We start from the raw sequence: 27,427 nt of genomic DNA, 5'->3' as shown, positions 1-27,427 counted from the left end.
CATAATCAGGAATAACCCAGTTCATATCTCTGAAACCTATGTAAATAGCTAAGCATGGCAGAGCATAACTGTAAGCCAGTTTTGAAGAGGCCAGGGACAGGAGAATTCTTGAAGCATGCTGGGTAGCCAGAATATCAGAACCCATGAGCTTCAGTATTAGTGAGAGACCCTGTCTCAAGAAATAAATGAATGAAGAAAAACATAGGGCATCCACTTTGGGCTTCTATATACATAGGAACATACAAACATATGCACACACACACACACTTCTATATATACATATGTGGGCACTTGAATACACACACACACACACATTCCTAAAAAACCTGTGGTATATGTGCAAACAGAAAATGCACATTCTTTTTAAGCAGATGTGACATGGACACAAAAAGCTGATCAATACTAAATAGCAAATAGTCTCTAGAAATGGGAGGAGTAAAGCCAAGCATTTGATCACCAACTAAATCTGCTATTTTTAATATTCAAATTTGAAATACTTTATAAATCAATTAAGCAAACATTACCAGGAAAACCTGAGTAAGAAAGGCTGGGGGTGGAGGGCAAAGGCAAAGGCAGAGACAGAGAGGTTACAGTGGAACAGTGGAAGAGCCTTGGCAGCCCAGTGAGATGGCTCATAGTGCAAAAGCACTTGGTGAAGAAACCTGACACTCCCTGGAGCACAAGATGGAGGGTGGAACTAATTAATAAAGTTCTCTATTGACTTACACTTACATACACACACACACATGTCAGAGACATGTACAATGATAAAAGTCATTTTTTTAAACATTTATTTTCATTTTATGTGTATGTGTGTTTGTCTTTTTGTAAATAAGTATACCACATGCATGCCTAGGGTCCTGAGAGGTCAGAAGACCTAGTTCTGATCTCCTAGAAACAGAGTTATATATAGATGGTTGTGAGCTGAAAACAGAACCCAGGTCCTCTGACAGAGCAGTGAGTGCTCTTAACCACTGAGCCAGTAAACTTTCTATTTATTTTTTAAATCTTTTTTTAAAAGGTTAAACCATAGTAGCAAGTTACTACAAGTACAATAGCATGGCTTAGTTGAATCAATCAAGTGATGCACCATAAAACAAAATAGCTCAAAAACTAACCAATAGTACATGGAAACTTGGTATAGAATGAACAATCTTTTGTGTCAACAAGGCAAAGACAAATGTTCTAAACAAATGATTTGGGAAAACTACAATGTCACTAGGGATGAGTTAAGTTGTACTTATAGCTCACAACTATTCAGATTGCCATGGAACATAACATGGATACACATACATATGTACATACATACATACATACATACATACATACATACATACATATGCAAAGACATTCTCTGCATCGTGTCACTAAGCAAATGCCAATTACAACAAGCTATCAGTGCCCACCTTTAAAAATGGTTCAAACCCAAGATACTGACAGACAGCACCAAATGTTACTGAAGGTATGAAGCAGCAAGAACTCAGCCAATGTCAGTGGGAAGGCAAAACAGCCACCACTGTGGTGGCTCCTTGTAAAACTAAACACACTTCCACCCAGCAGTCATGCTCATGTTTACCCAAAGGAGCTGACAATTGTGTCCACATAGAAACCTACATGCAGATGTTTGCCACAGCTTTTTCAAAAAGCAAATGAGTTCAAGTCATGAAGAACAACTGAGTTTTTGTAAGTGAGTGGAGACAAAATAATATGTCTTATCATTTTGCAATATAGAGAGATTAATGGTTGCTCTGGGTAGGAAGGGCAGCAGGAAGGATGAACGATCAGAGGGCAGGTCTTCCAGAACGGACAACTTACTCTATGGTATTACAATGGTGAAACATATCATTACAAATTTGTATAAACCATACTAGCATGAACTCTAAAGTAAATCATAAAAATTGAATGATAATTAGGTATAAAGGTATGGCTTACCCTTTTTAACAAACACACAACTCTGTAGGTGATGCTGACTTAGGCAAGGCTGTGTGTGTGTGTGTGTGTGTGTGTGTGTGTGTGCATGCGCGCACATGCAGAGACACAAAATCTTTATTTTTCTCTTAATTTTACAGTCTTTTAAAAATAAAACCCATCCCACCTTCCCGCAGTCTATAAAATGCTTGAAAGAAAATGGGTGATTCTACTACAAACTGAGAATGAGAACACAGATTTAGCAACATGGAAAGATTAATATCTCCATCTACATGATAATTCACAAAAATATGCCATCAGCTAAAGACAAATAGCATATTTACAAAAATAAGTGTTTGCATCTTATCAAAGGGATAACATGCCTAACATGCAAAGCGCTCCTTAAAAATATTGGAAAAGTGCTTCCAAAACAAAAACACAATGGACAAAAGGTATGAATAAAGAGTATGTACAAAAAAATCAAAAGCCAAAGTATGGTTAATGGAGATATTTTTTTTTAACTCACATACACTCTGTTTTTCACAAGTTAAAATTACAAAACTAGTTGGACATAGTTTTGCAATAAAAATAAACAGCATAGTCCAATTGTGAGACTGGGCTGAGGGCATCTCTGCACACTGCTGGCATAGGGATAAAAAGCTCTACTGGAAACCTGGCAGATTCTAGTAGAGATGTAAAGGTAGATTTGTATGTCAATATAAAAGAGATAAATATGGGCTTCTCCATAACACTGATAGAACTCCTGCTAATGAGTATGAAAAAGATGACAAAAACAGTCATTTGGCTAACATCACAGTCAAGAATGGATGCTAACATAGCAGCGGAGAAAGAGATGGGTACACACTTGTAATAGTCAGTATTAGTTTGTCAAACTGACTACATTTGAAGTCAACTAAAACCTAACCAGTTGAGCATTCCTATAAGTGATTTTCTAGATTACATGATTTGAGATGGGAAGCTCCACCCTAAACCTGGGTCACAAGATCCACACAAAAGGATATGGGAGAATAAAGCTTTTGGTTTTTGCTTGCTTGCCAGAACTCTTGTTAGCAATTCATCTAGCCTGGTGCTTAATTTAAGAATCTACTTCTTTCAAGATTCCAAGGTAGACTTATAGCCAGTCCCTCTTTAGGAATCTAAAGAGGACTCTAGAATCAGATTGGGACTACTGAGACATTCATAGACTCAACAACTATGATACTTTCCTAAGGAAACACCCATTGATAGCCTGTAAGCCACTCTAATAAGTCCCCCTTTAATACACACACACACACACACACACACACACACACACACACACACACACACACACACACCAGTTCTACTTCTTGAGAGAATACTACTGAAGACAAGAGATTAAAAGGACCATCAACCAGATCACCAACAGGCACTGCAGAGCAAATTCTTCATGATGCACCAAGGAGGACATAGTCACGTTTACTTAAACAAATGCTTAACACATCTCCCTATAAGAAGACATTAAATTGTAGACATTCTTCAAAATATCTAACTAGCTGTCTTTGACAACATCAAGCTGATAAAGACAAAGGACAGGCTGAGGGAGGGTCACAGACTGACAAAAGTAGGACAAGACGAAGTCAATGCAATGTATCCTCTTAGCCCAAAGGAACACAGATAATTAGAGTGACAACTGTTGAAATTTGAGTACAGCCTCAAGATTAAATGTTAAACCACTGTGAATCTCTGATTTCAATACTTCAGCTATAGCCATTTACAATATCGTCAGACATCCTGGATGATCACTCTGTGGTCAGGTTTGGTATTATTCTAAAAACCTTTTCTTGGATAAGTCTAAAATTGGTGTTTTAGAGTTAGATTTTTGTTATTTTCTTCTTTTAAAACTTGTTTCTTTTTTGAGACTGGGTCCTACTACATAGCCCAGGCTAGTCTGGAACTACTACAGACCAGGCTGCCTTGGATTCCAGGCCAGAACCACCACATCTCTCTGGCATTTTTCCCCCAAAAAATGTTTAAGGAGGGAGGGAGAAGGGAATGAGGCTTTTCTTAGTGTAGCACTAAGACAACAGAGATCATAAGAGAGAGATGGGAAGGCAAGCAAGCAAGCAAGAGCCTTGTTATATGTCATAAAAATACCTAACAAGTTAACTCAAAGCAAGAGGTAAAAACTCTGATATTTTCTGAGGACAATGGCACAAAGAGGGCCTTTTATGACCTTGGGAGGAAAGGAGGATTTTTGAAGGGAGACACAAATAATACAAACCATGAAAGAAAAGATAGAATTTACCTGCATTAAAACTAAAGACTTTTGTTCAACAAAAGATAGCATAAGCAGAGTAAAAAGACAAGCTACACACTTGAAATTCATATAAGTAACAAAAGATTAGTATGCAGAAAATGAGTTTCTGCACATCAAAAGGAATCACAGAACAGTAAAACAGAAGAGAAAACCCAAATGACCAACAATTGTGTAAGGAAACCGGGCCTCACAAATCAGGGAAATACCTACCAAAACCGGGTCATGTTTCACTATGACCAAATTAAGAATCCAGGCAATACCAGTAAGAAGAAAGCAGGAAGCTATACAGCACCTAGGAGACCAACCAGGAGCATATTACACCTGGCCATGTTATCCAAGGGTGCCCAAAGCAATCCATAACTAGGTACTGCTCACCTGAAATTCTTGCACATTCAAAACAAGAAGACATACAGGACCACATGTACCATGTTATCCTTTTCAATGAAGATGGGCTCAAAAATCTGAAAATTACCTAGCAGCCCAAATAAATATGCAAAGATCACAAAATAGGAAACCATACTGCAGTAAAAATTAAAAATCATAACCTTATGCATCAAAATTAATACATCATACAAATAGTGAAAGCTGAAAACAAATTTAAAAATATAGCAGCATGATAGCATTTTAATGCATATGAAGATTGCATTCCACCAATAGTGCAGATGAAGTATCTATAACAGGTTTATATCTTATTTAGACCAAGAAAAACTATACGACCTGCATAGACATGCAAATGCTTAAAAGAAAATGAGTAGGAATGTAAAGGATGGTTCAGAGATTAAGAGTGCTGCCTGTTCCTGCAGGGGTTCCCAGCACCCACTCCACACAGTTCACAACCACCTGTAACTCTACATCCAGGGGTTCCTAAGCTTTCTGACAAGCCTCTGCACTCATGTGTACATACCTACCTACACACAGACACACAGATGTACTTATAATTAAAAATAAATCTTTTTTTAAGAAAACAATTAAATAGACGCAGGGTTAATAAGCACTAAACTGAAGATTGTGGGACTAAGAGTAAACCTCAAGGGCAGGAAGCTTGCCTGAACATGTGAGGTCCTTGGTTTCTATCCCCAGGAACATAATACATAGTTTTACCCTAGGAAAAAGGATGAGAAATGAGGCGAGTGAAGAGACAAACTTGAATTACAACATGGCAAAGCTAAGTGCAGGAGTGCACTTCTCTATTCCTGAAGATAAGCTTCTCTACGACTCTGAAACACATTTCAGATACCACGAAACAACCTTCATCAGAGACAGTGGCCTAAACAAAACAACGCCTCAGCTGCATTTTAACTTGGGAGGGTTTTTCTTTCTCTCAGTTTTCCTATGGAGATTTCCCCCCTGAAATCATATTGATATATAAACATAAAGAATGTCTTTAGCAACCACACTCTAAAAATAGAACTTCCTTTTTCTTTCCTTAAAACACATACTTCCTCCCTCATTATTCACACAGTCACTTCCATAAGAATTTCTATTTGAGAAGAAATTTACTCACATCCTACTTGAGTGTGCTAGACATCAGAATATGTTGATGATGTTAAATTTTAAAGATGTTTATTTAAAAAAAAACAAACAAACACAGTTAAAACAAAACCCAGATAATATGACAGCGCACTTAAGGGATCCAAAATATAACCAAATAAAATCTCATTTTTCATGATAAATATCAGTACAGACACGTCTGTGCAAGCTGTATGTTGGGTGGCATCTAATAGAAAAATGTCCCCTGTGGTTGAAGAACCATTTTAAAAATAATACTAATAAAGTTGAATACTCTTGGGTGTATATGTAAGAAAGGTACTTCCCTCCACTACACAGCTGTAGCTAACTGTTGGATTTCACAGTGAACAAGTGCAATGATTTCCCATCTGAAAGGTCAACAGTAGCTATGGACATGCAACAAAGATTTGAGTGCAGGAGACAAAGACCACATTCACTGCTCTTTTCCCAAACAAAGTGTTAGTGGTCAACACTTGAATGAATGAACAACACCAGAGACCTTAATAAACTTTTGCTCATGTATTAATTTCATATGACTGAAAAAGTTGGTTCTCTGTCTTAGAGTTTGTATTGCTGTGAAGAGACACCATGAGGACAGCAACTCTTTTAAAGAAAAACATTTCATTGTGGCTTGCTTACAGTCCAGTATCATCATGGAGGGAAATACAGTGCATGCAGGCAGACATGGTGCTGGAGGGGTAGCTGAGAGTTGTACTTCTGTATTGGCAGGCACCAGAATGAGAGTAACGCACTGCACCTGGCTTGAACTTCTGAGATCTTAAAGCCCACTCCCTCCGAGTGACACATCTCCTCCATCAAGGCCATATCTACTCCACCAAGGCCATATGTTCTAATGCTTTCAAATAACGCCACTCCCTATAAGCCTACAGGAAGGTGTTTTCATTCAAACCACTGAAGGCTCCTTTGCCTTGCTTGGTTCATGGTTTTTCAAGCTGGAGAGTGGACACACTGCGTGTGGAATGGTGGTGATGGGGACCCCAGGCCCATGGGCAGCATGTCAGGAAGGTTCCAAAGTTCCTCCATAGAGCCAAGAGAGCAACTAGTTTTAAACTGACCTCTGAAATGTACCGATGTCATAAAAAAAAAAAAAAAAAAAAAAAAAAAAAAAAAAAAAAAAACATTTGTGTACTGAAGAAAAGAAAGGTAAGCCAGTGTAAAGGCTGAATAAGTCCCTTAATTGTCACATTTCTAAAGTGTTCCCTGTCCCTGTGGGCTCCAAAACTGAACAAGTCCCAGCTCCAAACAAACTGTAAAACAGGACCTTAATAATAATAGTAGTAGTAGTAATAATAGCACATTATAGGAGGTAGCAATGTTGACACTGGCAACAGCTTAGGAAGAAGCCAGGCTGTTTCTTATTTTTACATGAGAGTGGAAGTAAAGAATGAGGTCTTCCTTTGAAAAACAAAATAAAAACACTCCCATGTATTAGCTTTCCTCTAGCTTTAAAAAAAAAAAAAGTGTCAATTTTAACTCCTGAAACAACAGTTTTTCCTTCTGACACAATAGCTCACTTCTTCAGCCTACAGCTAGTTGGCTGACCCCATCAGTTGAAATCACTGCACGATCCAAGATCTGGGACTGAAACCAAAAGGAATAAATCAATGAAGGCCTGGTTTTCTATGCCGCTGTGCAGGCCAGCACTCTTGGAAGATGTGGGGTGGCCAAAAACTGTGGGGAAGTTCACAATCATGTTGGTAAGTGACCTGAAGTCACAGGACATAGGAGAAATGTCATTTAATCCTCCTTGTACTGTGGTATACTACATGCCAAAGGTTCCACAGTGCTCTTACTACTAGCACTTATTCATAACCAACTCTATTCCAGGAAAATAGTTAGGTCATCCTTCATCTGTGGAAGGGCTCCTGAACCATTCAAACTCCATGATGAAAGAAGCCAGTGGAATCTGGGGGAAGGAAAAGAAATTGCCCAGAAAATACTTATTCTAACAGAAAAGTTACATTTGATGTTGTTCCAAAAAGAGAATATTGGCAGGAAAACTCAAGATTTTGTGCTTTCTGCCACTACCAAAATGAAATTATTTTAGCCCTAATCTGGCAATGAGAAACAAACTAAAAGCACACAAAATGGCTAACACAAACTTAATTGCACAATGCCATATAGCATCAGTCCAGAGAGGTGAATGCAGCAGCCTGAACAACATAAGGTAGGCATAGAAATGAACAATGAGCTGAAAATCCTCATCTAGTGGGCATACAGGAACACACCTGTGTAAACTTCAATAGCTAGGTAAGAAGAAAGAGGCTAGGCGTCAACTTCATCAACAAGCCAAGAATATAATAAAGCAAAAATTCAACTTCAATTTTTTTCAAAAACACTGGTATTTTGACATTCAGAGAAGGGTCTACAACATCTCTCTGTAACAAACAAAGGGATGCAAAACCCATGCAGCATACAGCCACTGAAGGAACTGCCAGGTAGGACAATCCCAAAACAAGATTCCTTAAGAATCTTAGCCCTTCTTAGCCCTACTTAGCCCTTCATGTTACTTTTGGTTTGGTTTTAATTGTTAAATACTGGCATGTTAAAGAGAGAAATTCTGAAAAACAATCTCCATTCATTCACTCAAGGGCTGACTCTAGCACTCTTGAGCCAAGAGAAGGCCAAGATAAAGGACACTGGAATGATGGTTTTTTAATGAAGCAATGGCCCAATTGAGTAAGTTGTCCAAAGTACATGAAAGGTGCTGAAATCTAACCTAGTGGCAAAGAACAGAAAGTCAAAATAGTCCAGAAAATGCTTGCAGTTTCAAGTGATCTGTATTCATTTTTACTTTCAACACAATCTTTTTCAGCGAATGTTTCCATATGCTTTGTTTTTTTAAGTCTCCCTTTTCTGCTCCCAGATATGTAACACTGGGGCAGGGATAGATTTCAAGCTGGCAAATGTCCAAATCCAACAGTTGCAGCTGTAGTAGCTGCCTTGTTTATAAAGCAATTCAGGAAGCTTTTAGAGGCCAGAGTGCACCAGACAGACGGGGGTCTGTAAGCAAAGCATGGACGGATCCCAGCACATTCAGAACAGACAACACATCTGTTCCCAGGTCCCCCTTGGAAACATGCCTATTCGAATAGCAGGCGACTGCAATGCTCATGTTTTTTTCAGGGAAGTATATCTGCTTAAGCACTCCTATCAAAATTATATGCCAGTAGCTATGAGCCGGCCCCTGGGCCATCTCAACATCCTCACCAGACACTGCAACCCACCAGGACTTATTTGCTCATTAATGGTGCCATACATGCATATGCACTTCTTAGACAACACCTATATGCAGCCACCCTGATTACCCTGTTATTTCTCATATCCAAATCCCATCCTGTAGCTTCACTCTCCCTCAAACACTGAACAATGATATATCCTGGATGGATTTTTGTTTTTGTTTTCCTTGCCATAGTTTCAATTCAGAATTCTTTTCTAAGAAGTAAATACAGTCAAGCGGTAGAACTGGGCGCATGAGAGGAATAATTTCTGGGAGGCAGAGTAGATTAAGCCCACTTACAGAGCTACAAGTGAGCAATGATGAGGTAGGTAAGAATCCAATAGCTACTGATGGCACAAATTGATTGGTAGATGGGTAGATGTTACGTAGATAAAGAAAAGGTACTTTCAGGAGTTTAAGGAGGGAAAGCATCCAAAGACTTAAGAGTTAGAAGAGAACAAAGTAATTTTAACTGATGAACATGACAAGAAAATTAAAACATTAAATATACAAACAAGTCATGTGTTTTTAGGGGACTGTTCACAAACTAGACACTGTGGCTTCAAACCCAACTTTCTTCTGTGAACTTGGATATTTCATATAGCTACAGAAAAGGACAACCATAATCCAGTTGTTTCCTTGACCATAAAAATGACTTTCTGAACTCAAATGAAAAGGCACACACTCTGCAGATAAAGCACTGCAGACTTACAATGGGAGTAAGTGCCGCACATAAAACCCTGTCTTCATGCACAAAGCATCTAGACAATACATTAACATAGAGCCAAGCTCAGATACGCCTCTCCCTGTGTAATTACACATATTAATTACATGTTTAATTGCATATATTAATAACACCTTGTATGTAACTGCAATGCATTCACATAAACCTAATCAAGGAAAACTAGAGTATTAAAATAAAACTCATAATAGAAAATATAATGACTATACTAACAAGTTAGGGAGAGGGATGCATATGTGTGACAAACTGTTTGTCAAGAAGAATAGAAAGTGATTCTCTTTCCTGAACATTATTTCAGGCCCATTTAACACAATCTGTACCACTCAATGAATGTGCTGTGTCCTACACACATCAAATCTGATTTGGACAATGTTCCTCACTTGAGATAAAATTTCATTGCTATATTTAGTTACGGAATGATAGGAAATGTTTACATTTTTAAGCTTAATAAAAAGTAGAATATCCTAATGATTGGGACGGTCTCTACACAGCCTGTCATGTCATATCTGCACTACAGAGTCATCTCATTCACTGGTGACTCCATACAGTCTGACTTAATTTCTCTCTTAAGTAATCAAGAAAGGGCATAATTCTTCTTTTTTGGTCAAAGAAAGTAGAATTCTATTTTTGAAGAATTGTGGGAACAGAGTCAATTACTGTAAGCAGTCATTGCTACTTATAGTGTTGTAGACTTTCACAGGCAAGTGGGAACTCCTTAAGGGGCATTTCTGCAGAGGGTCAGAATTTGGCAAAACAATAAATCTGAAGTCAACTAAAATACCAAAAGGACTCTAATCCAGTAACTAAAGGCTGAAATTAAGGTCCTTTTATTATTTTAAGTGAAACTTGCATCCACAGGCCTCAAGGTTTTAGAATAAAGTCTGGGAGTACTCTAGTTTACTCCTCCCTGTCTGTGCTTTTTCTGCAGGGTGGGAGGGATTCTGAAACCAAACTAAGTAGATCTGATAATGCCAGCAAACAAGTTTATGAAGCAGACTTCAGCAACTTAAAAATGAATATTGAAGCCACTTTTATAAGCAAACTTAGATCTCTAACTGCTACTATGCTGAATTTGCTTTCTTACGGTGTTTGACAATGGCATGTCCATAGGAGGAAGAACAACACAGCTTTCTAGCAGGTTCTGAACCAAAGAATTTAGGACAAGACAAATTTTAGCAACAAGACCATGTTTCTTCGTCTCTTTCCTAGGAGGGGATGATTCACAAGCCGCTGGCTACCTCACTAAAGTTACAAACGCCACCTGATTGGCAATCCAGTGAGGTCCCTATTTCAGCAGCATCATTTACCACCAACCTTCTGAGTTTATTGAAAACCTCAGTTACACCGCAACCATCAGGAGCCCTTCCCCATTAAAAGAGCTAATAAATAGCCATGTCCCACAATGGAAGACTGCCGTATTTTCCACAGAAAATGGTATCATTTATCTTTTCCAAAATTTTGTTCACACCTCAATTACTGTTCATCTGTCACCATCACTCCTACAACCTGAAGCAAGTAATCAGTTGGAAGATAAATTCTCACTAGATTTCCACTGTATTTACACATGAGGAAAGAAATTTAAAACTATCATCTCACTCAGCCATTGAAGCAGTCACTGTAAGGTGTCTTTGTTAGTAACCCAAAGAAATGCCTGGTTTACTTATGGGGGAGGGCTAGGAAGAAAGACATGAGAGGAAAGAAATGTTGTACAAAAAACAGAAATTAACATTTGCCTGTTTGTAAGATCTGCAAATATTTGTGCCAATGTATTATGAGTTTTCATATGCCATTCAACAATGAACTTAAATTTTTAAGTTAATAGTTATTTCCAAAGTATTTGAATGTAATTGGCCCCCATAATCTCATAGGGAGTGGCACTATTAGGAGGTGTGGTTTTGTTGGAGTGGGTATGGTCTTGGTGGAGGAAGCATGTTACTGTAAGGTCAGGCTTTGAGGTTTCCTATGCTCAGGATACCACCTAGTGTCTCAGTTGACTTCCTCTTGCCTGCAAGCTGTAGCACTCACAGCTCTAGCACGTCTGCTTACACTCTGCCATGTTCTGCCCTGATAACAGACTGAACCCCTGAAACTGCAAGCCAGCCATCCCAATTAAATGTTTTCCTTTGTAAGAGTTGTCGTGGTCATGGTGTCTCTTCACAGCAATAGAAACCCTAACTAACACATGAGGTTTTTGTTTTGCTAACAACAGAAGGCTGTAATGCTCTGGCCACAGCCTAAGGTAGTTCTTTCTCATCAGGCTTTCTTCTTCAGAAACCATGTACACTCCTGACCCTCACAATCACCTAATAAGGAGCACATTGCCACCCCTCCTACCATGCACTGAGAGCTTTCTAAGTGTCAGGCTACGTTTCTAGACATTCTGTATGTATGTACTAACTCAAATTCTCAAATATATCCCAGAGATACAGGGTCTCCATTACTCAAGCTGGGAAATTATGGCATTGAGAGATTATATAACTGGAAAATGTTCACATAGCTAGTAAAAGAAAAAGGCAAAACAGAACCCTGCCAGTCTGGTTGCTATTTATTGTCTATCATGTTAAAATTAATACCGACCACTGCTCTCCGGCTATCACACTCAGGAGAAATAATTCCTAATGTAAATGCCACTTACATTATACACATAGCATGCAACTGTTAATATGCAAAATAATGAAAATGCTACATTAAAATAAAGTCCTTTTGGAACTACAGCTTATATGTTTGCTACCTCCACTATACTTTACCTGATAGTCTTTTATTTTCATAAAAGAAAGCCTGGGGACTAGAAGACAGAAATATCAATGCTTCTATTAAAAAAAAAAAAAACAAAAAAAAACTTCTTACAATACTTAATTAAGCATTGGTATGGTTTCATTGGTCATTTTAATATTAATCATTTGAGCCCATCATTAAGAAGTAGAAATAAAAGGCATAACAAAAATAATACATCAAACACTTTACTTAAACTCTTTATAGGTCCCTACCAAAAAATGTAGAATTTGATGAAATCAATGAAGTGATAAAACTATGTGACTAACAAACAGAAACAAAAAACAATGACCACCCCCCCCCCAAAAAAAAACAGAGCCAAAAATAAAAACTCAAAACATGTAGAAAACAACCCTGCACTGATGAAGACTCCAATGCTGGAATGTGAAAAGGGAGGCTCGGATGGCTAGTGCTCAGTGTCAGCTTGCCATTCTAAAATCACTGGAGCCACGGGGCTCAGCATGTCTGTGGAGGATTGTCTTAACTGTGTTCACTGATGTGAGAAGACTGCTCGCCGTGAGTAGGGCCATTCCCTGAGAGGGGACCCTGAACTGTACAAAATGGAAAACTCTGGCCTGCATCATATATTCACTGCACTCTGTTTCTTGACTGAAGATAGAAGCAAGCTGACCAGCTGCTGCCTTACCAACCACGATGTGCTTGTTACACCTTAAACAGTGAGCCAGTGTAACCTGTTTCTCCCCTCAATTTGCTTTTCTAGCATTTTCAATCACGGCAACAAGAAAATAAACTAAGTCAGGGGCTGTGGTGGCATTCCAACACCCGACTATATCAGGAAAACTACCATTAGAAGAAACACCTCTTGACTCACTACTCTTCATAAGATTTAGCAGAGATAGAATTACAATTTCAGTGTTGCTTAATACAAGATGAAATAACATTTTTAATTTCAGCTTCACTCAGCAGAGTAAAGTTCAATCCAATCTCTTTATCTGTATTTACTATGAAGTTTCTGATACCCACTTTAAGTGGGTTCACTTAGGTGACCCTTTTACACATCAATTACCAGACTCTAAAGAGGATCCCCTTACAAGATCTGCATTTTCAAGGGAACTTCAGCTTCAGAACTAGATTCAGGAGATACTACAGCTCTTCTAACAGTGAAGATGAAGACGTTTTGAAACTGAAAAAATGGTTTCCAATGCCACAGTGAGTGGCTGCAATGATTTGGGAGAAGATCTCTCAACCTCTCATGACGTTTTCTCACCAGAGAAGTGGAATATGCCCTCCACCTCAGGGTGCTATTTGTGAGGTAGCTCTCGGGAGAGCAAGCAAGGAGACACATGAGAGAGCAATTTTTAGCCTGCAAATGGCCAACTGTTGCTTGTGTTTATATGGCTCACCCTCATTCTCTGCAAACAGTTCATCCCTCAGCATGTGACATTCACACTGAAAGGGCACCAACCTAAAGTCTGCTCTTGAGTTTTCAAGGTTGTAAGCTGAAGCGTATGCAAAAGAAATTAGCACAGAAGTCAAATGAGTCAGAAAAGGGAGAGAAAGAAAAGCAAAACACACTGATCTGATCCAACTGAGATAACCAGGGAAGGTTTTGTGAAAGGAAATACATGCAAGAAAAGGCCAGAGTGATCTCAGGGTTGTAGAACTTAGATGGGCATCACTCTATTTGGCTCACGCAATCCCTTTTCTACTTATATAAATGGGGCCTTCAAGCACAAATATTGGTGAGACCACAATGTGAAGCTTGTGAAGACCTTCTGTCCATTGTTATCTGCTGTGCCAGATAATCACCATGTCTCTGTGCAGTGTAAACAGTGCACTGCCATGGCAGAGCTCCTCAGCCATTAATACACAACTCCACTGAAGACACTGACAGAAAAAATTAGCTCTAGGCCATGCATTTATGCAGAGATAATCAAAGACACATTTTTGTGAAAAGCGGGAATCATATTCAAAGCTGTGCATCTTTGGCCAATTGTCCGCTGCTTCCTTGTATTAAATCTCCAGAGTGAAAAAAAAAATGAAACAATATACTTCTATTTTTGCCCATCAGAATCACTAAAGCCTGATATGAAGTGTGCTGCTCACACTGTAAACATGGAATGCATAAATTTGCTGGGTAACAGCAAACTCAAGTAGCACAAATCACATCTAGTATTCTTGTAGACGTCCTTATCAGTATTTTAGCAGCAGAGACAGAGCAACAACCACAGATAAAGCACACCATTCTATTAAATTCATCCTGTGCTCCAGGACTCTAGGACTAGATGGCTGATTTTCAGTCAGTACATAACTCCAGTCCTAACTGAATGCTGCAGTCTCTTGTCCAAGACAGTGTATAGACACAGAGCCACTTCCTGCTGCTTAACTGCACTGATGATATGGGGTGTGATGGGGGTAGAGTCTGTACTCACACTCCAAAACCTCAGGAAAGCAATAAGGTAAGAACGGCTAGCAGAAGAAATGGAATTAGGCTACAGTTAGGTTGGTGGCACATCACATGTCTCAAATGTTCAAGGTCCTGGGCTCAACACTCAGCATCCAAATGGGGCGAGATGGGTGGGAGAACAGGATGTGTAATAAAATCATAAAATATTTTGGACAATTTAATATTTTTGAGTACTCAAATAATTACTGTTTAGATGGAATCATGTCAGCCAAACGCAATTTATAAGAGAGCAGAGATGAGATAGGTGTGGAGTTCCTAAAACAATATAATCAATGGCATTTCAGTGGGTTGAGAAGCTTTGAGATGGCTAGTTATTACATATACCCAGACATTTGAAAATCTTTGAGTGGTACAAGTCAGTGTGTTTGCAGGAACATAAGAGAAGGAAAAACTAGGGGGGAAATATGGCCCTATACCTATCTTTCTTTAACCATCCTGGGGAAAACAGATCTCAACTCACTTGAAAACTGTCTGGCTAGAGACTGTACAACAGTCCCCAGCCTCACCCCCAAGTAGCTCATTAAATTGTTACATCACCTTGACAGTCAATTCCTGCAAAGTTAAATGCAAATCAAAACATTTTAATTGAATCATGTATTACATGACTAAGTGAGTTCTCTGTTTATAGGAAGCTTGTGGTAAATCTTTGCAAAGTCATTTATTACTGTGCTAAAAGTACCCAGAGTGTCCCCAACAGACACAGCTCAGATATTAATACTTCCTCTTAAAGCAGAGAACACCTGTATTAATATGATGCTGTGGGTATTCTGAACATACACCATGCTATGGATCTGACTCTGTCAACACCTACTTCAGAAATGGGCTAGAAACTGTGTTGATGACTGAATTTGATGTGAAGAAAACATTTGTTTTCCCTCCTCTTCTACCTTTCAAATACTAGCAAGGTTTTACTGCAGCATTAAAGTAAGGTTTTGGCTTTGCCAATCCTGGGACCTAAATATCATCTGTCATGTGGTGGCTGAACTCTGTAAGTTTAGTTATTTGTTAGAAGAGAACAAAATTCCTTTAGCCTGGAGGTGTGAGAGGAGTGACATACACAAGTGGTTAGAACCATTGGCCTGCACACGATTGGATGCTCTAGCCTCTGCTGTATCGTGTGATCTACTATATTCAAGGCTGCTATATTTAGAAGATTCCTACAGAACATGACAACTGAAAGATACAAACCAAACTGCTACCTTCCAGGACTCAAGAAACTTCTATTAGCTGCAGTAAAGCACAGCCATTTGGGAGTTTGCCTCAGGTGAGAAGCCACAGCAGAATCAATCAGAACCAAAACAAAAATTACTCTGTCTTATTTACCTAAAAAACATTTCTGCGGCAAAGTGCATTAAACTGTTCCATATTTGAAATCAAGGCTTTTACATATTAATGCCAATGAACCAATAGCCCAAACCCCAATGTTTATCACTACCTGAAAAATCAAATTAAATATACCACATGAAGGAACTAACCAAATTTTACCTCCATTAAACCCAAGCCAAGAGTGAGGCCTTGACAATAGGATTGAAGAGATTAGGGTTTAATTTAAACAGAGTGACTGCAATAAAACAATTCAAACGTGAGCCTTTACAGGAGCCAGTACTTAAGGCCCCTCCAGACAAATATTTACATAAACTATACAACATTATAATCTACTAAAGATAAAAGATTCAGGAACCCATTCAATCATAATTTAGAATACAAATATTACAGAAGAAGGAAAGGAGAAGGCACCGTGAGCTGGGGCCTGGAAGTGAATGCACAATGAAGACTTTTTTGGAAGGTAAGAGACAAGATAAATAATGGGTGAAAATATGAATCAAACATGGATCTGATTTTTGCTGTGGCCTGCTGTTGGCAGCAGATCCTACTTGGCAGATAAGCCTCTAGAAGATCCTACGGTGAGAGACATCCTTTCTTTTGCCCTTACACTGCTCATTGGCTAGTTTTGCTCTTCTGGTTCCTAAAGGATTTCCAGCTAGGTATATGCTCCTTCCACCTGGCCAGGCTTGGGTTCCATGTCCTCCTTGCTCCTTTCTTTATCATCATGTTTAATCTTACACTCTGAAAGACACAAATAACTCAGGCAACACAGCCTCCTTTCTTCACTTTCTGCAATCCCAGGAGAATGTCAAAGAAAGGTCCCCTGGCAATACCTTTGCGGGGCCTTTTTTGCCTACGAACCATAAACAGACAATATTCCTTTTGAATTCTTATTCCACATAGTAATTATTATAAATTGTGATCATCAGAGATTTCCAGTTTGCAAAAATCTCTTTGTTAATGAAAGCTATGTGTTCAGGTTCATAAAGCCAATACCCCATCTGGTCTTTTAAAGTAGAAAATTAATGGAATCCTCTAGAGAATTAAGAAATCTTTGACCATGAACCTGAAAATGAGCCTTTGAGACTCAATAATCTGATTAGTTAAACTGGGTGAATACTATGACAGAATGGATCTTAAATGGGAAGATCCAGAGCTAGGAACAGATGCTAGAATCAAGAAGTGGCTAGCATCCAAACCCAGCCACTCAGTTGGCTCTTTTACAGAGATTCATCAAGGTAACACATTTGTGTCCTTACCACTTTCATCTCCACTGTGCCCATGTCCTAAATGATATTTATCTACAAAATGAGTTGCTTTTTTGAATGCTGAATCCAGTTTGTATCTTCCTATAGCTTCCTTAAACACCTCATTCTCTTCAGTCACCTTGAAATATTCAGGAGGCTATTTCTCAAAAGATGTATATGAGAGTTACCTACACTACAACTAAGAAGGTATGTTTCTCAAGCTCTTTGACTCCTTAAGCACCTCAGCAACACATCACTGTCATAGAACTGGTGAATTCAGGATAATGGAATGACAATGGAATGGGTATGCAACATGGAAATACAGGGCCACACAGGAGATCGTCAGACAGAGTCAAGCCATACCAGAAAACTTAGATTGGGCTTCCTCCTGATGACTTAACTTCTTCATGTCCTAGACTGCTTGATACTGCTAGTCAAGCTCTGGCCCCATGAGCAAAGGAAAGATCCAAGGGCGCAGGCTCTCCTGTAGAACTCAACAGACTGTTCCAAGAATGAACTCTGAAAGTTGCCATTACACTAGTGGAGCTGGCATCCTGGGGTGTCACAGGTGTGTTGATGATGACACAGTCTGTTTTGTTTACACTTTCCTGCTCAACAAATTGCATGTTTCTACAGATGCCTAACAAATTCAGGACATTTAATTTCTCAGATGCCACCACCCTGCTGTTTATATCCTCCTCATCCATTGGTTCTGATAGTGTCCAAAGACACATTCACCAGCATTAGGAAAGGTCATTAAAAATCTCTTACAACCATCTGTACCCAGATGGGCAGGTCTCCAGCCAAAATGGAAGAGGATCCTGCTCAAAGGAACCTAGAGGACTGATGCCATGAAGTGCCACAGTTGGTTTTTAATTATTGCTTGTGGGTCCCGAATTATTTACATTTGAGCTGTAAATCTTAATGACCCATGCCATGTTCTTCTTGGCTTGCTGATGAAGGACAAAGCCAACACTGTATCATTTACCTGATTCCATGATGCTGCCAGAGAGAGGCCAAAGAAAAGTGTATCTTTCTAAAATGTCTAGCACAGGTTCATAAAACAAATTATTGTCACTTGGATTCTTGTGGGCCATTTGTCATACGCTTATCAGTGAATTTCCCACTGCTGTCATAATATCTCTCAGCAGAACATTTACAGGACATGTTTTATTCCATGACCTCTATCTCGCATATAAAACTTTTGATTTTGTTCAATGAAAGTACAATTATTTGGGGGGGGTGGTGTAACTTATTTTTGAGACAGACACTGTGTAGTCTAGCCAAGGCTGGCCTTTAACTCATGCTGTTCTTGCTTCCACTCCCAAGTGCTAGAACTTCAGGTGTATTCCACCACACCTGACTACACCCCCACCCCCTTAGTTATGCTCTTCTGGTTTTCCTTCCTTTTCTTTAGTTTTTATTTTGATAAAAGATTTCAAGTATCCCAGGCTATTCTTGAACGCAGTATGTTACCAAAGACGACCTTGATTCTCCTGCTTCTCCCTTACAAGGTTTGGAATTATAGGCATGAACCAATGATATACGTGGTACTGGGAACAAACCCAAGGCTTCATGCATTCTAGACAAGCTCTTTACCAACTGAGCTGCATCCCCAAGCCCATAATGATTTTTTATAATGTAGTGATGTCACAGGTTAATTTGGTAGCAACAGCTTCCAGAGTGAAGGGGTTAAAGATAATAATGCATCTTGGCAAATTATGGCATGACTACAGCTAAAATCAGAGATTCACCCAAGGTCAAGGTCCTTCTAAATACAATCTTGCCAAGTGAAATGAGATTGATCCAGGGTTTCATTCAACTCACCTTACCGGAAGTGAATGAGGAAAGCAATGTCTTTTTGGTCACCAATGCTTAACCAACTAGAAACTTTTGTCCTAAGAACTGACCTTCAAAGTCGCTGGAAGAATCAGTCCTGAGTACAAGCCTGGCACACGTGGAAAGAACTGTGCACGCACACTTCACAGAGCAGCAGTAGATCTTAACGTCACTATCTCTGCCTGCCCTTCAAAACCCCAAGCAGGCGCACTCACCAGCAGTGCCAAACTGTTGGACTCATCAAGTCCATGAACACTGCATACGAAATGCAAACATTTTCCTCCATTTGGGCAAACATTGGCACAGGAAACTTTTCTTTCCAATGTTAACAGCAGGGAGCTTAAATAAAAGTTCAGTTTCTCCAAGGGTGGGGGAAGAGGGAAAAATTCTAAATCTAGAATTTTTATCAGCACCATGCCATCGTCAGAGACATTGTACATGTTCCCTCAAGTATGGTTCGCTCAAATGAACTTGACAGATTCCAGGATCACTTAAAAGAAAGAAAATTTGTTGCATGAGGCCTGCCAGACACAAAAGGATCAAGTCTCAACAGATGAGACTTGATAGAGTCCCATCTTAAATATTTCTGTACGATGATTATGTGAACTCAAAATTAGTGTTCTGCCACACATCTGCACGCAGCCTTGTGCCCCGAGGGTATTCTCTCAACCCATTCACAGGACTTTCTACTACAAGCTGTCAATTAACTTTGAAATCTTGCTACTGCTATTAGTTTCCTACAAAATGAATTAAAGAACATCTGGGCACACAAGCAAAATTCCATAGCTGAACTTAAAATAAGCTGTTTTTCCCTATCTACAGGTGTGTCCAGGTCAGATAAACAATTTTAACTGGGTTACAAATTATAGGTGTCAGTGCCTTCTAAGCCTGGCTAGTGCTGGAGAGAGCCGTGTGCAGGCAGGCCATTTACTGAAATGGAACTATTCAAGAGAGGTTTTCGTTTAAACCTAATTCTCCAGTTTCTGAAAACCCTGTAAAAACCAGGTGTGAATATGATCGTTTGACCTGAAGCTGCAGCTCTCAGACATCTGATTAAAAGGAAAAGCAGAAAGGCATTACAACTTCCCAGAAAGGCACAAAAATAAAGGTTCCATCTTCAAGTAGACTGACTCCAATTACAACACCATGGTAGAGAGAATGTCGGATGCAGCAGCCTCAAGCTGCCTAAGCCCATGGCAGCTATGCTATCAAACAGCTGAGGCAGCTCAGGACATCTATTTGTTTTCTCATCCTCTTAGCCACAACCTAGATTTCTGGATCCTGGTTTAAAATGAATAGGTCCTTGTACAAGGGCAATGCTCTACAAGGGAACCGTTAGCTCATTCTGACCTTCAAAGTGATGGAAGAAAAATTAGAAATATTAAATATTTAATCTCTGTAACACATCAGCCCTTTAGATTTAATCCCAGACTTGTCAGGAGACTGACTTCTGTGTTTTTTAGCAACTGTTTTTTCCTTACACTCAGAAACAAATGAGCATCAGACTAGAGTCCATGAGATCAAAAGAAAACCCCAAAGTTCATTGGAAGTGTTTTATACTTGCAAAACACTGTCTATGGGAAGGAGGGATGGAGGGAGAGATGGAGGGAGGAAAGGAGGGAGGGAGACTACTAAATACACTAACACTTGAAAACGCTAAAAGATGTGTTTGCTCCTTTTTAAAAAATATTATTTGTGAATTTTAATACAGCAAATGCAAAGTATAAGCCTTAGCAACAATGAACTCAAACTGAAGTGTGCTGTGACATATGTAACATCAGCCTCCAGCACTCCATGAAGACCAAAGGATGGGAGTGGTGACTTTAGTTTGATGTTAGATCCCGGATTTCCATCAAATGCTGAAATTACAGAGCATGCACAAATGATGAGGTCTTATTTTGAAAACACAGTGGCTCTGTTGACTTCCCCCTAGAAAGAGAATTCTTCACTGTGATCTTTTAACATTCATCTCCAGGGATTACACTTATACCTGGACAAACTTAAAACATTCATTACTCAGCAAGGAGGTGAGAAAAAAAAGATCTGACTAGATCTAGAACTTTTTTTTATAGATCAGAAGAGACACATTATGAGCATTTCCAAAAGGGACAATAACTTTAAAACGCACAGCAACTCCTTTCACCTCCTCCTCCTCTTTAATTTAAGAAACTACCTGGTAAGCTTATTCTGGCTTCCCAGTTTTTATTCTATTGACATTATGACCATTTCACTTTGTGCGTTAATAACTGTTATTAACTAATGTTGACTTAAGTACAGTAGAACTCAAAGTTTTCACTCATCTGAAATGCAGAACACATACATATTTTACCAAAAGGTTTACTATGCATATTAACCTTTTATGCATTTTATTCCTCCAAGCGTGAAAAGAAACAAGTTGAAGTAATAGAGGCTGCCAGGTGTTGGTGGCACCCATTCCACTGTAATGACAGCCATGACTTAAGGTTTTGTCTTGCTCCACTCTGTCTCTGAATTGCAAATCTTCAGGTTGCCACAGCAACTCTATATACTGACAGGTAAGTTTCAGGAAACACCCCGGTCAGCATTTCCATCTTGTTTGCTTTGCTTCGTAGCACCCTGATGTCCCTGCTGTATAGGGGCACTAGTGGATGGTTCCCCTTACAGACTTATTCCAGCTCACTGTCCACTTACAACGATTAATCATTCCTGCTTCTAGAGCTGACATATCGAGGTAGGGAAACGACATCCTAAATGAGCAGAGCTGATTACCTGGGAAAGCAATTCTTCAAGATAGCACGGCTAACTAATAGCTCCATCTGCTACAGAGAAACACATTCCAAAGCCCCAAAGTAATGTCAGGATACGACTAACGGAGTTGGGTCCTATATGCCAGATTTCTGTGTGTCATCACAGGTGTTTGATGAGCACAGAAAGTACATGAACTTTTTTTCCTCTGTGGGAGCACTGGCACTAACTCATGTTAGAGTTTCAAGTCACCAGAGAGGATGTTTTGGTAGAGTTCTAGGTGTGACTTTCTGTTTTTATAAAGTGTGAAATAAGAGTTCAATGTGAAGTTGTGTGAACTTTAAAGAAGCAGGACAGGCCAATGGTAAAACTCACTTTCCTAAAACACAAATGAACAATGCTACAGACAAGGTGCCTTAGGTATCTATTAAAGTGTATAGGATGATCTAGAATAAAAGATTGAGAGCTTGTTTCAAAGTGGCTAAATAAAAATAGAACGTCTATGCATCCAGCCCATATATCAGAGTTCAGCAAATTCAACAAACTTAAGAAGGCTGTGGTTAGAATTCATCGATATGTCCAGTAGACAGTTAAATACAATCTGGTCATGAATCCGGAACTCTACCTGGCTACCTTTATGGACAAAACTATAAATGGCTCCCTGAATTTTTTTTTTAATCTAAATAACAAGCAGTTTCTAAAGTCACCACTACAGATCCTGTCTACTCCTTCATTATTAATCAATCTTCTATAATACAAATCAGATTCTCACATCTCAATGCTGAGTGTTTGCGGAGGAGGCTGTGGGTTTCATTTTCCTGATCAAAGCATTGGCATTTTCCAGTAGCTGTATTTAACACTGCCTCTGTATCAAATGGGAACAGGCTCCAGTTTTTTCCACATTAGCTGTGATTTTAATAACATGCCAAGCAAAGCAGGCTAGCGTAATAAGTTTCATTGCACCCACTTCAAAAACAGATAAGCGCCTCATTTTCATACAGTTTCCACTTGTTGCTAGGTAACCACACCATATGAGACATCTCCAGGCATTATGCAGAACGCATCCTCTTCACCCAAATTTGATGTGCTTTGGGCATTAAATACTGTTATTTTAACCATTCCCATCACTCAAGCAGTTTAAGCTTTGGTTTAGATTGTGACATAGGTTTGTGGGATTGTTGCTTTTAAAGGGATTTTAATGTGCCCAGATTTAAAAGATAAACTACAATAATAGAAGTCTCTCCTGCCCAAAGGAGAGCCTTCTGCATTATCCAATGAATTTATAGCTTGACATTTCAAAGAAAGATAAAGTAAACCCTCTCCAAAGACACCCATACTATGCCCTCTTAGCAGTACAATGTCAATTAAAAACTTCCTTACTGCTTTACGTGACCATGAAGGGAAGTTTGTAAGCAGGGGTCTGTGTGGAGTTGGGCTTCACCTGCAGGCTTCGAACAGAAACCCTTTAACTAGGCGCATCCGGGCCAAAATGGGAGCCCCCTATGTCAGCCAAACAAACCAGCTTTCTGCTGGCAGAAAGCAAAGCTCTGCAGGGACAGATGCAGCACCAACCTGGGCTACTGAAGGACTCTGGTGATAAGGAGGCAGGAGGGCCACCTGCAGGAATGGCAGCAGACATTGACATTTTCAAAAGAAAATGATCTTAGCAAGCAGCACTGGGCATCTCCAAAACATGAATTTTCTGTTAAGATTTCTGTATATTCCATCCTACTTGATTAGTGGATGCTAAAAAAAATGTTGTCGCCTGACTGTTAAGGAGCTAAATAAAATGGGTCTCTCTCACAGATATAAAACTGAAGACACTAACAAGCAAGAAATACTACTGAGATGAGGGATCAGATTTTGGCCCTCAGACTCTCCTGTCCCTTGGTTTGCTCAAGACTCAATGCACCAAGACCACAGCTAATAGTGACTTCTATGGCTGACTAGAAGTGGGTGGGACCCACACTGTGGCTTCAGCAGCTTTCTATTTTCCCCCCGTGGTTGCTAGCTGAGAAGCAAGTTAAAGGCTGTGCCTCTAGGTCTTTTCTCCGATGTACTTGCTCTTCCCCAGTCAGCTGGGACAGGAGCTGGGTTTCAGCCACAAGGAGCTCTTCCTCACCCACACTGCCTTTGCCCTCTCTGGGTTCCTCCACAGCTTTGATAACATAACCTACTTTACTTCTCAAGATCTGGATAATTTCAGTCCAACTATCAAGACTGCATGTCTACTGTTCACAGGGATAGACCGAGATGAAACAGGACAGATGAGGTAAGAGCCAGGAAAAAGCTGTTATTGGTCAAGGTAGCTCCATAAACTGTGGAACTGATGCAAAACTCCATGGGGCAGCAAGATGGCTGGACTCATAGGCAGGACGTAGTACGTGGGGGTGGGAGGGCCTTCAGCAGGGAATGAGAGAGGGAGAGAACAAATACATAATAAATGCTATTTTTTAAAACTCCATAAACAGGAATACCACAGGAACACAGCAATATGTGGGGGAAACACCTTTACTTCATCTCTGAGAACATCATTTGGCTCAACTTGGTTCACTGTTAAAATGTTCCTAAAAGAAAAGTTTAAAATGACCATCACTGGGCATAGACTCTATCTAATTGATAGTTAAAGCATGCATAATCCATGATCCAACAGCACCATCCTAAAGGAATTCCCACACATGTAGATGTGGATGCATTTACAAGAAACTTCATACACGCACTCTTTACAGCAGTGAAAGGACACAAAACCCTGTATGTGGAACAAATGGGGCAAAGGCCAAATAAGCAGGTTTAAGTGTGCTGCCGAATACAATACAACATGTAAACAGAGTACGCCGAGAAAAAGAACAGCATGTTAGAGCTTCTGGGACACTGCACGCAAAGGTAGCCATTCACTGGGTGACAAGGACAGTATGATATCATGAATGTTATGCCTGCATCTAGGAAGAACAGTGGTTGACGGATGGTAAAGAGAGTGTAGGTGAGAGACAGACAGACAGTCATGCTATAGAATAAGCAGAGAACTAAGGGGAAGGAAAACAAGAGGGAATAGGAGTCAGCTAGCGTGAACTGAGAGTCATCAATGGGCACTCTCAGTTTTTCTGAAAAGTCTGTCCATTTGTTTGCAGCATTGAACACTAAGCCTCACACACACTTGGCAAGCATTTTATCTATCACTAGGCTACACCCCCAACCCAAAACTTTTTAGAAAGGATGATATTCATATTAATTTCCTAATTAGAAATTAAAGATAAAGTGTATTTATAATGAGCTGGGTTTTAATCAAAAGGAATAATATAAAAAATTAAAGGACCTATATCTGAGTTTCCCATCCTTCCCAGGGGCTAAGAGATTAGCCTCTTCTATGCTTCTGAAAAGTTTGTTTTGTACATAATTCTAAGACAAAAGTACAAATATTTATTGGGGGGTTGTTCTAGTGGGATATGACTTTATATAGGTATTAAGTAGATAGCCATTTCTCAGTTCCATTAGAAAAAAGCCAACATTGCCAACATAACTACCTACTACCATATGGTATTACACCCATTAAATGAAAAATAATAATAATAATAATAATAATAATAAGAGTTCTTATAATGCCTTGAGGGTATTTGGCCATAGGAGAAAGATACATAAATGGTTCTCATTTATATAGAAGTGAATTCATTAAGAATAGCAAGAGGCCGTGCAGCTGGTGAATTTTTTTTTTTTTTTAAGAGTTTGGAATTACGCCTAGAAGTCATCAGATTTGTTGCTAGTGAACCCCCATCTGTCATAGCCTGACTCTGAACTATATATAGCCTTTATTCCCCAAATCAATATGTTGTGTGTTCATGTAATCTAGTATCTAGTCTAGAAGCCTTGCAATTGTCTATGAGCTCTCAATTCTTATTTTCATGATTCCTTACCTTGTTATAATTCTTAATATACAACTGACAGAATATAGACACATCATGTTAACTACAATCACTGAAGCATACCTGTGGGAGGAGCTAGCACTGCGTGTATGCATATATATATGTATATGAAACCCATAAAGGACAAAAGTACAAACCACTGTACCAACTTGCAGAGGTAACTACAGCAAAGGTACAGGTCTCAGATGATTTAGCTGCTAAAACTCCATCTATCTGGCATCTGCTAAGCCCAGCTCTTTACAGCATCTGAGATCCTAGAGAGACATCTAAGTTACTCAGATGCCACAGTCTAAAGTCCCCAGTAAAGTCATAGAGAATATAGTGGATGTGGCCATTTGCTGGCTTCCCATACTTCTGACTACTATGAATAATACTTGCTACCTCTATTCCTGCACTGCCCAAGAAGCAAATCAAAATTTAAACAGAAAGTTGAAAGCAAAGGGATACTTATTTTTAAAATAATGTTGAAAACTCAAAAAAAAAAAATGCACAACATTCTCTCTGAGTGCCAAATGGAGAAAACAACCAACCCAAATTCACAGTTTCTAAAGAAAACAATTTAGTATTCTAAAAGATCCCAGAGCCATTTATTTAAGTGGGACTGAATTCAATATACTATGTCTTTGAAAGGCAGAGAATTGTGTATTATATTTTAGAACAATTTTTTTCAGACATCATGAAGGAAATTTGTCTGTTGAACACAACTGTCACAATGAAACCAAAACAAAACAAATCGCATGAAGAGCAAGTGATTTCAGGTGGTAGCAAAGGCGAGTATGTCTCAGAGGTTACAAGGAAGGCCTGTTCCCTGCATCTTCTGTGGTGTCTGAAGCAGCTGTGAACATGCTCGTTATATAAGAACTCAATCTCATTAACATTAGCAGTACAGATGAGTGTTTGTAGGAAACTATGGAACACGTAGATTAGGGAGGTAGGGGGAATGAGTTCCAGTTTTCTCCAAACCCAACAACCGTATAGTCCAGGTTAAATATCAAAAGTGTCTGAGGTATGTCATGAATGTTCTTATGAAAAGCAGGTAGTGCCACACTCAAGAGAAGGAAAAACACTAAGTCGGTATCCTTTACCCCAGGGACATTCCTTGGGTGCCAGAGCTCCCCCACTTTCCACCTTCTTTTTTCGTTCTGTCTAGTATTTTCTTCCAGCTACAGGGTGAAGACAAGTATCCTATAGCGATCTCCAATGCCAGTGTTTCCATACCCTGACAGTCTTTGTTTACTTAAGATTTAGCTCAAAACTTCATTTCTACTTGGAAAGCCTTTCTTCTTTAAGTTTTGAAAATAAATTCCATCAACATTAAATCACTTTTCCTTGCATTATAAACCTATCAAGCTTGGAGAATTAGCCTTAAGCTGTCTACATCAAAGCAAAGGAGTCCTGCCCACCTGATTTATGGCTCTGTCCTCTGCATTCAGAGTCATGCTAAGTAGAAAACAAAAGGGTTATCAAATTTCAGT

The 27,427-nt window shown here is 39.3% G+C and overlaps 1 protein-coding gene across 6 annotated transcripts in view; it reads right to left on the bottom strand.

Moving 5' to 3' along the window:
- Cadm1 (cell adhesion molecule 1) overlaps positions 1-27,427 on the bottom strand; it is a 320,371-nt gene that overhangs the window by 219,239 nt on the left and 73,705 nt on the right. The gene's annotated exons all lie outside the window — the stretch shown is intronic.

The sequence above is a fragment of the Phodopus roborovskii genome, unplaced genomic scaffold (assembly GCF_943737965.1).
Source record: "Phodopus roborovskii unplaced genomic scaffold, PHOROB, whole genome shotgun sequence".
In the NCBI taxonomy this organism is placed as follows: Eukaryota; Metazoa; Chordata; class Mammalia; order Rodentia; family Cricetidae; genus Phodopus; species Phodopus roborovskii.
Note: the sequence above shows the minus strand (reverse complement) of the source record. Positions and strands in the feature narration are given on the sequence as shown.